Genomic DNA, 9,721 nt, shown 5'->3' with positions numbered 1-9,721 from the left:
ATTGGTCACTTAATACTAAGAAATAATAGATTTATAAAGAAGCAATAAATGAATAGTAAATAAGAAGGCAACTAATCATTTAAATTTTAATCATTTTCCATGATATTAGGATAAAAACCCTCTCAAAGTACATGTCTGGTCAGAGTAGGTTTTGTTCAAGGGCAAAGCCTGCCATAAAATTAAGGTATTCATTGTCTCGTCTGCTCTACAGGCTCTTGACAAAATCTTTGAGGTCTTCCAGAAAAGCAATATACTCCTGGTGCTCCAGGGATATACTGAGCCCCACGCAAGTCATCCACAAAAGTGTTGTCCATCTCCTGAACCGCAAGAAAATCCATGAGGTGGTCATGTGAGGCCCAGCCCAGGGAATTTGTGTTGAGTGTGTAATTTGTGCTCTTCCATTCAGATTCAGCAGTGGAATCTAAGCTCACTTCCCTGATGGACAAAATGTCACTCTCACCCTCTTCCTGTCCAGCCTCCTCTTCTGGCTAGTGACAGTCCAGCACACGGACCTTCCTGCCACTGTTCTTTATAACCACAAAATTGGGAGTGGATATCAATTCAGGCTCCTTTTCCTCAAATTTCTTCCCTTGGGAGGGATCTTTCTCCCTGCAAATGTTGGTGGGATGTTATTGTTAATATTGAAAGTGACAGTGATCTTTTTTTCCAGTAACAAACAATACATACTAATTTGGCTTCTGTCTGATTCACTTCCAGATCCCAATCTCCAGACATCTTGGGGAGGGACTTATGCTTCTGTATCTTCTTTTCCTCTTTAATTTCATCATTCAGGAATTTAACAAAAGCTTTTAAATGTTAATCTCACTAGCCTAACAATTATTATAATGGTATCCACTTGTCTTCTCCATTATTCTGACTATTAGCTGATTCATTAATATCCAATAGAATTTTCTATAATTATAGATGTGATCTTTATATGTATCATTTAATAAGGTAGCTTCTAGCACATATGACTGTTGAGCACTGAAAATATGGCTACTGTTACTGGTATACTGACTTAAAAATTAATTGTTTTAATTAAAATTTAAATTATTGCATGTGGCTAACTAATGGCTTCCAGATTAGATTATAGAATTAAAGAAATATTTATTGAGCTCCTATTATATGCTGGGCACTCCTCTAGACATTGAGATATATCAGCAAAAAGGACAAAGATCCTTGCCTTTTGGGAACTCACATTCTAGCAGGGAACACAGTCAGTAAACCCTAGAAATAACAAATAACAAAAGTATATTATATAATATACTAAATTATGTATTATGGGAAAATGTAAAGAAATATTCAGGTAAAAAGATGCAAAGTGTAGAATGTAGAGAGTGGGTAAAATGTAGTAAATATTCGTCAGAAAAACCCTTGTACTATTAAGGTAGAAAAATATTGAGTTCATGTTATCACTATTTATACTTCCTGTGGGTGAGATAACATTTTTCCTTTCTGTTCTTGTCCCCAATAATTTGCAATACACTGGGTTTTTAGTCATTGTGGTTAAAAACATTTTCCTAACTCTTCTTTGTTTGAACTGATTTATAACAATGAAATATAACTTACTTGAAAAATATTTGTGATACAAGTTTGTTCTTTTTAATTTTTTTCTTCATTGTTTTTAGAGAGAGGAAGGGAGAGAAAGAGAGAGAGAGAGATAGAAACATCAATGAGAGAAAACATCAATTGGCTGCCTCCTGCATGCCCCCCACTGGGGATTTGGCCCACAACCTGGGCATGTGCCCTGACCAGGAATCAAACCAGTGACCTCTTGGTGCATGGGTCAACGCTGAACCACAGAGCCACACCTGCTGGACGTGACACAAGTCTTGATATAGAGAGTTTTATTCACCTCTTTAAAGATCACTAGCCACTTCCATACTTTACAGTAGTGTTCTTTACATTCACATAACAGACATACATTGTCTTGGCATTCTCCAATCACTGACACTTCTGTTGAAAATATCCCAAATCCTCTGCTCTAGGGACGGGCATATGACCCAGACCCTGCTTCACTCGATCGGCACAGTTTATCGCCCAGGCATTGATACTTTTTCAAGAATAAGGACAAATCCAATTCTGGCTAGTGAAAGTCAGGCCCAAGACTTTAGTTTGAAATGGTGTGGAGAAAGAAAAATTATCATTTATTCTGCACTGGAATCTGAGAAGACACTGCAGCTATCGCTGTGACAGTTGTCTTGCTGCAGAGACGCCTGCGAAGGGAGTCCTGTGGCTGTTTCAGTTACATGAACCAACAAGACCTCCTTTAAACTCCAACCACTCGCAATTAGACATTTCACACTTGCCATGAAAAGAATACTTCTCAGCTAATGTTAGGGGGCTGACATCATTGTATTGGAGTCAGGAGACCTCGATCCTCCTCCTACCCCTGCCTTTGATTATCTGTGTCTATGCGCCAATCGCTTCTGTGGACCTGACTGCAAACTGTGCAAGTTAGATGAGACATTCTCTCTGACAGCTTCCAGTGCTATCATCCGTGAAGCAGCTCGTATGTAAACATGTGACTGAAAAGACCATGCCATGCCCTGACGTTCTCCCACACTAGAACATGTGCAGTCTGTCTCCCGTCAGCTGTTCGCGCAGGAGGAGCCGGAGCTCATCTGCACAAGTGCCTGCGTTAACTCTGCGCGAGTGTTGGTGCCTCCTGCTAAAACAATCATCAAGTGGCTCCGAGACACGTGCTAGAGCCTGCCCGGGTCTGAGGCACGGCCAGTTCTGAGCCAAAATATGTCAGTTCGAGTGGAAACATGGCCATATGGATTGCTTGATTTCTATTCCTTGAAAATGTCACTTATTTTCCAATCTGAATAATTGCTATGAAATAAATGGCTTTTAAAAAGAGTTCTAAATAATGAATTAATTTAAACACACCACTTGAGAAATGTAGACTCCTTTTTTTTTTTTAAGTAAGGTAAACAAGCTTAAGAAATATATGCTTTTATGCTTATTGCTATACTTAGTGAGCTTCACTGGGGCTGTGTAGGGTAACTAATGTCTGCATATATGGGCTATAAAGTCAAGTAAACTTTATTTTGTTTTTGTTTTTTAAACATTCTGGTTCTACCTCTGATTAGCTGGGGAGCTTGGGCAAGTCATTTAATTTTGCTGATCTTCAGTTGTCTCTTCTATAAAATGTTGATACTAATGTTATATATCTCACTGGGTTCTTATAAGGATGAAATGAGAAGGTGAACACAGTTTTGAGTAGAGTGCCTGTCATGAAGAAGCACTTCCTAGCACACATAAGAAAGACACCTATTTATAATATATATATATATATATGCACACATATATCACATCTGTCATACAGGCATGTATTTTATGTGCATTTATATGTCACTTCTAGCAATGAAATTGAATGTATTGCTCTTATATTTCTCATTATTTCATATACGTAATTCCAAAAAAAGTGAAATTTTCAGAAGTTGCTTCTTTTATAGTTTGTAATGTAAATTACCTAAGTTGTTCATCTAAATGTATTATAGTAACTAGATGAATTAAACAATTCATAAACTACTTTGTGGAAAAAGAATACATATCTAGTTCATAACATTGGAGTGTCCACATAATACCTGGCTGGAAGTCCCAAGGCAGATATAAAAGCTAATTTTATTGTAAGTGCACCAACTCTGCCAACAGCAGCAAAATCTATTTTTTCTCTAACTTATATTTATACTATAGAAGAGGAGCATTTTTCCTTCTGAGTCAACCATAGATATTATTTATTTTCCATCTTCCCTCCAACTGTTGGGTTTGCCTATGTGAATAAAAAGGGGAATAAACTGAATCTACAGAGAACTAGAGGGTAACTTCCAAATAATGTAATTGGATTTGAGGATAATAAGAATAACATTTTAAAAGTAAGAAATTTGTTTTAGTAATATAATAATTATAATAAAATAATTAAAAAAGCAAAGAAATTATTTTAATACTAAAAGACAATGAAACAGTTATATTTAGCACATTTTATTTATGTTTATGGAATAATATTTATGTTGAATATTTTATGATATAATATTTCACTATAGTCAAATAACCTTTTTAGTGTAAGTCCAGAATGCAAACGTTAAACATTGGATATGCCGTAAAAGCTTCATTTATAAACTTTGAATTGCATTAAAAATAATGCACTTAATAAATTCATATACAAATTGATTATATTTCCAAAAAAGAATTATGGCTGAGGGCCCCAGAAGAATGTGTAAGATACAGTCATCTTTGGGATATCTCCCTGTTTGCGTGTGAATGACGAATATGAAGGGATCTTAAGTTTGGTCTGTTTCTGCCAAACTATAAATTTTCTATAACTTTTCATGGAACCTGGCAGAGCCCTCCTCAAGGAAAGAATGAAACAATTAATTTTTCATTTTTTCTACTTTACATCTATTTCTCTCTCGTAGATTCCTGATTGCTAAAAGTTTCACACATTTATTGAGTATTACTTGAATAGTAGATATCGGTTCTAGCTTCTGCATTTATAAATAAAATAATCTTTACTTCAATTCTTCACCCCTTCCCATCTGGAGCATTATTCATCCTTCAAGTCTAAGCTGTAGGGTTCTCTTCTTTCTCCTCTTCTTTAGGAAGCGGTTCTCTGAGATTCCTACGTAGCGTTGATAAGATCACAGTTCTCCTGAATTCTTAATTCTGTAAATAGTGGGTCCCTATAACACTTTAGGAACCTACTTTGCTTACATGCTTATATTTCCCAATTAGTGTTCATGTCTGCAGGGAGTAGGGATCATGTTTTATTTGACTTTGACTCTGCCACCAGTATTCATGTTTATCCCCCCCAAAAATGTACATTATTTCTTTGAAAGCAAGATAGAGTGACTGAGTTCACAGTCTAATCTGGTTCTACATGGCAATATCTCTCCGGGAAGGACTCCATCTTGTTGAGCTTTAAGACTTACTAAACTTCAGAGGGAAAAAATATATGTTTAGTCTCTTCACCCTGACCCCATTCACAAAAGTTAGTTAACTTATTACATGTTGATAGATGATACAAGTTTTTGTTTAAATCTTGTTATATTGAACCAATTATAGATCTATAGGAAGTTGCAAAAATAATAGAAAGAGATCCTGTGTACCAATTCACCAAGTTTCCCCTGATGATTGCATCTTCTGCAACAGCAGTACAGTATCAAAACCAAGAAATTCACATTGGTGCAATGAATGTGTATAGTTCTGTGCCATGTTATCAAGTGTAGATTTGTTTTACTACTACTGCAATCAAGATACGGAATTATTTCATCACCAAAAAATGTCCCTCCTGATACTCTTTTATAGTTACACCCACTCCTTCCCCTGCCAACCACTAATTTGCTCTCCATCTCTAGAATTTTATCCTTTCAAGAATATTATATAAATTGAATCATACTTACCATTAGTGCATTACATTGTTTATATATAACTCATCATAGTCAATTATTATGAAATTTTATCAGTTGGAGTGAAATATAGAAACCTTATCTCCTTTTACATTCCTTTACCCTCCTTCATTTACAATACAGTTTTTTTTTTTTTTTTTTACTTTGAGAGGAGGGTTGTGGGGCTAGGTGAAAAACGTGAAGGAATTAAGAAAAAGAAAAACAACTTATTGACACAGACGACAGTACGGTGATTACCAGAGGGCAAGGGGTGTGGAGAGGTAGAAGAGGATATGTGGGGATACATGGTCGTGGAAGGAGACTCGACTTGGAGTGGTGAACACACAGTACAATGTATAGATGATGTATTATAGAATTGTACACCTGAAACCTATGCAATTTTATTAACTAATGTACCCCAATAAAGTTAATAAAAAGGAAAAAGAAAAGAAAAATATTTCCTCTATACACATTTATAACCACAACTGACAGTGTTATAATTTTTGCTTCAAATTGTCAACTATAATTTAGAAAAGAAGAATAGAAGTCTATCTTTACCTACATTTTTACTTTTTCTGTTGTTCTTTCTTGCTTCCTAATGTTCAAAGTTTCTTTTTGTTATCATTTCTTCACATTTAGAAAATTTTCTTTAGCCAAATATTCCATTAAAGTAGCTATAATTATACTAGTCTTTCTTCAAATGATAAAATATGTTAGTTTTCTTCATTAGAGAATATCTTGATTTCCCCTTTATTCATACAAGATGTTTCCCTGGATGTAGGATTCTGGGTGGACAGGTTCTTTTCTTTCAGTTCTTAAAAAATATTGTCACTTTCTTATTCAAGTTGTCAGTATGACAAGTGTTTTTTTTGTTTTGTTTTGTTTTGTTTTTATTGAAAAGTGTTTTTCTGAAGAGTCTGAAAAACATGCTGCTTTTTTTGAAGCCTATGTGATCTGTTGGCCCCCATGTGTCCTGATGGTGTCCTCGTTGCCCTGGAGGCCAAGCTAATTAAAACGCTCATGTCCTTGCCTTGCAAAGGAAGACACTTCAAGGCAATGTGATAAAACGGATTTCAGGATTAAACCTGTGTCACAGCTGATGTGTGTCCTGAGACATCTGACCAGAGTCAATAAAATGTTAAAGACTTTGCTATAGCACAGGTATATGGAAGAATTGATGCGTGTCATTTTTTTTTTCTCCCTTGGAAAAATCATTGCTGTACTATCCGTTTCTTCAAATGAATAAGTGAGAATTTATAAAACTTTTAAGGAAGAAAAATGTGTCTGTGTCCTGGAGAAATATCTGTAAAATTTATATTTTGCATGTTATTTTCAGAGAATGTGTTTAGTGTTTCCTCTTATTTATCTATGCCATTCTATTGCAATATACTTCTATATGAACATGAAAAATTGGCCTGACATACTAAAGTCTTCCAAAGAAGATGAGGCAAAAGTTAAAGCATGTAGCCCTGGCTGGTTTGGTTCAGTGGTTAGAGCATCGGCCTGTGGACCAATGAGTCTCAGGTTCGATTCTGGTCAAGGGCACGTACCTCAGTTGCGGTTCATCCCTGGCCCTGGTTGGGGTCGTGCAGGAGGCAGCCACTCGATGTGTCCCTTTCACATCGATGTTTTTCTCTCTCTCTCTTCCTCTCTCTCCCTCCCACTCTATCTGAATAAAAGTGGAGAAGAGTCCTTGGGTGAGGATAAAAAAATTGTTAAACATGTAATATACTAGAGTTGTCATATGCAGCAAAAAAATAAAAATAAAAGTGTGAGGAAACCTTTGAGGCTAAAAAGCAAATAAAGATAGCAAACACTTTTTACATTTGAAATCTAATTTATTAGCTGTGCACATACCAGGAAGGAAAAAAATATGTTATGCATCAATGTACTTCACAGACTTTTTTTATACCCGAAGAAAACTGTCATGATGGACAAGAACAATAAAGTACATAACCCAGACATCCAAGTCAACACTTCCCATACACCCAAGAGCCACAGAAATCATGGTAGAAGCAGCAAAAAAGGAACAAATGATTGATTCTTGCCATGGCTTAGCATTCTCTAAAGCATGCTATCAATTTCTCTTTTTATTTCTTTAAACATTTACTTTTCTGATTATGAAAATGATGCATGTTAATCACAAATAAATAAATAAATAACAACATGCAAATAATGAAGAAAATAACATATAGCTATCACCTAGAGCTTAAAGTGTATACTTCTGAAAACATTTTCATCTTAATTTTAAACTAAGTAATAATTTGACAGATGGCAGTGCTCACTTTGCAGGTCTGCTTAGTAAATCTGGACTCTAGGCAGCTCATACCAGCTTCATACCATTGACAGGGCCTTCGGAAAGCCCACCGAGACAGCCCGGATAGGGGACGAGAGAGGGTGAAGGACTAGAAAAAAAGAGGAAATGAAAGAGTTGTTGAAACTTTAATTTAAACATATTATTAACCAAAATGGAATAAGATGAAGCTGACAGTATTTGGAACATCAGCCCTCAGCATGTGAAGAGGGGTCTCCCAGGAACCCTGAAATCACGTTCTTCAGATGGTTTCTTACTTCACCTGCTCAGCTTTCTTTCTTTCTTTCTTTCTTTCTTTCTTTCTTTCTTTCTTCTTTCTTTCTTTCTTTCTTTCTTTCTTTCTTTCTTTCTTTCATTTATTATTATTGTTGCAAGTATTACAGATGTCCCCCCACCTCTTTTTTGAAATGTATATCTAAGAACTCACTGGTCCTTATGCTAAAGAAGTACGTGGGGATCTTAGTATCAATGGGTAAATAAAGGACAACGTGTGTGTGTGTGTGTGTGTGTGTGTGTGCTGACTTATTTTTTTAAAGATAATAATAATAATCAGTAAATTTTTAAACTATTTCCTATACAGCATGCATTATTTGATTAATCATTTTTCCTCCCATTTAAAAACAATTTTAATTTTATTATTATTTTTTTCCTTTATTGATTTTAGAGAGAGAGGGAGAGAGAGATAGAAACATGGATGAGAGAGAACATCCACTGGCCGCCTCCTGCATGCCTCCGACTGGGGATTTGGCCCATAACCTGGGCATGTGCCCTGACCGGGAATCAAACTGGCGACCTCTTGGTGCATGGGTTGATGCTCAACCACTGAGCCACACCAACCGGGCTTCCTCCCATTTTATAGATGAAGACACTGAGGAATAGACTAGAAAGGTAAGAAAGGTATAACCAAAGACTACAAAATGGCAGAGCTTGGGCGCAAAACCAGGTTCATCTGGTTCTGGGTCCACCATAGTCAGCCACATTCCCCCACTCCCTATCGCTCTTCCCCATTTCTATTTGGGGTTTTCTGATTATGAGTTTATCTCCGTCAGCACCAATCTTTCTTCAACAGTCTTGGGAGAGAGAAAGGATGAACCTGGGAGACTGGCTGTTTTTCTGTTGCCAAATTTTATTACTTCCACTTCTTGTGTCACAGAAGGGTATGACATTTCTTCCCCAACAACGGTGTGGACCCATTTATTTCAAGAATATATTTCAAGGCATCATACTTCAAAACAATCTTAACATCAATAAATTTTAAACACATTATGAGATATTATTGAACAAGGTGTGTATAGAAAGGCAAGTGAAGACTCCGAAAGAGCCTGCCGGCACTGATTAATATCCTCCTCCTAAAGTAGACCAGCTTGGAGCGCTTTGGTGCTGGCAGATAATGCGCCATCTGCTTTATCATTTTATTCTATTCTATTACGTCCTCTCTATACTACATTTCAAATAGGTATAAGGTCATGGCACCTAGATTATGGTACTTCCTGGTCCACTGGTCTTTCAAAGACAGCCACGTGATCCTAAAGACCTTGATAATAAATAAATAAATAATGCACTGCTGGGACTTACACTTTATAAAGCCTTCCACTGCACTAATAGGTTAAAAAATTTTTTTAATTTTCAGGTTAAAATTTTTTTCAAATTCTTTTGTACTCACTGAGATTTCTCATGAAGACATAATGCAGATTTGAAAACAAAGCAGCAGGGACTTGCTGGGTATAGAGTTCCAGTTATTCAAGATGAACACAGTTCTAAAGATTTGTGGCACAGCATTGTAAGTGTACTTAATGCTATTGAACTGTACACTTAAAAATGGTTAAGATAGCCCTGGCCTGTTTTGCTGAGCGGTTAGAGCGTCGGCCTGCGGTCCAGAGACACCTGGGTTCGGTTCCCGCTAGGGGCACGTACCTTGGTTGCAGTTTGTTCCCAGCCCTGGTTGGTCGTGCGGGTGGGCAGCCACTCGATGTGTCCCTTCACGTCGATGTTTCTCTCTCTCTCTCTTCCTCTC

General features: G+C 36.6%; 1 pseudogene; it reads right to left on the bottom strand.

The window, feature by feature from the left end:
• Nucleotides 1-205: 205 nt before the first annotated feature.
• Nucleotides 206-9,721, bottom strand: part of LOC118620700 — a 29,723-nt pseudogene continuing 20,207 nt past the window's right edge.

This window comes from Molossus molossus, unplaced genomic scaffold (assembly GCF_014108415.1).
Source record: "Molossus molossus isolate mMolMol1 unplaced genomic scaffold, mMolMol1.p scaffold_m16_p_8, whole genome shotgun sequence".
In the NCBI taxonomy this organism is placed as follows: domain Eukaryota; kingdom Metazoa; phylum Chordata; class Mammalia; order Chiroptera; family Molossidae; genus Molossus; species Molossus molossus.
The sequence above is the reverse complement of the archived record's forward strand: the minus strand, read 5'-3'. Positions and strand labels throughout refer to the sequence as shown.